The sequence below is a fragment of the Condylura cristata genome, unplaced genomic scaffold (assembly GCF_000260355.1).
Source record: "Condylura cristata isolate star-nosed mole 26May11 unplaced genomic scaffold, ConCri1.0 scaffold00035, whole genome shotgun sequence".
NCBI lineage: Eukaryota > Metazoa > Chordata > Mammalia > Eulipotyphla > Talpidae > Condylura > Condylura cristata.
The window spans coordinates 15,018,419-15,018,904 of NW_004567136.1; the positions used below are offsets into that span (position 1 = coordinate 15,018,419).

General features: G+C 70.0%; 1 protein-coding gene across 1 annotated transcript in view; it reads left to right on the forward strand.

Annotated features, from left to right (window-relative positions):
• The window catches only part of SEMA4B (sema domain, immunoglobulin domain (Ig), transmembrane domain (TM) and short cytoplasmic domain, (semaphorin) 4B), a 30,272-nt gene that overhangs the window by 21,899 nt on the left and 7,887 nt on the right, over positions 1-486 (forward strand). The gene's annotated exons all lie outside the window — the stretch shown is intronic.

A 486-nucleotide genomic window follows, 5' to 3' on the forward strand; every position in this document is an offset into this window, starting at 1 on the left:
ACGCGGGAGGGGCGGCCGTGGCGCTCGGGCCAGGCCTGTCTCACCAGCCCTTCGAGCGGTTTACGTTTTGGGATGATTTCTCTCCAAGCCCGTCCCTAGCTCAGAGCAGCGTCCCTCCTGGCCCGTCCTCTGTCCCCACCGCGAGTCACGCGTCAGCCCCTCGGGCGTCTCCTGCTGCACGGGCCGAGCGTGGCAGCGGCCGGGGGCGCGCTGGGACCCCACAGTGCCGCTTTGCGGCCTTTGCGATTTAGCCTTTTGCGTTTTGGGGGGCGTTTGTATTTTTCCAGGGGAAAATCCCAGAGCGTGCCCGCTCTGCACCGCCCCCCCCGGGCACCTACCCGCAGTGCCCAAGGCGCGCAGCCGCCAGGTCGAGCTCCCAGCTGCGTGGCTTGGCCTTTAGGTCTCGAACGGCTCACAGAAGCAGCCCCCGGGGCCCAGCCGCACGCTGCCCGGGACGGCGAGCCCGCCCAGCCCCTCCTCCGGTGC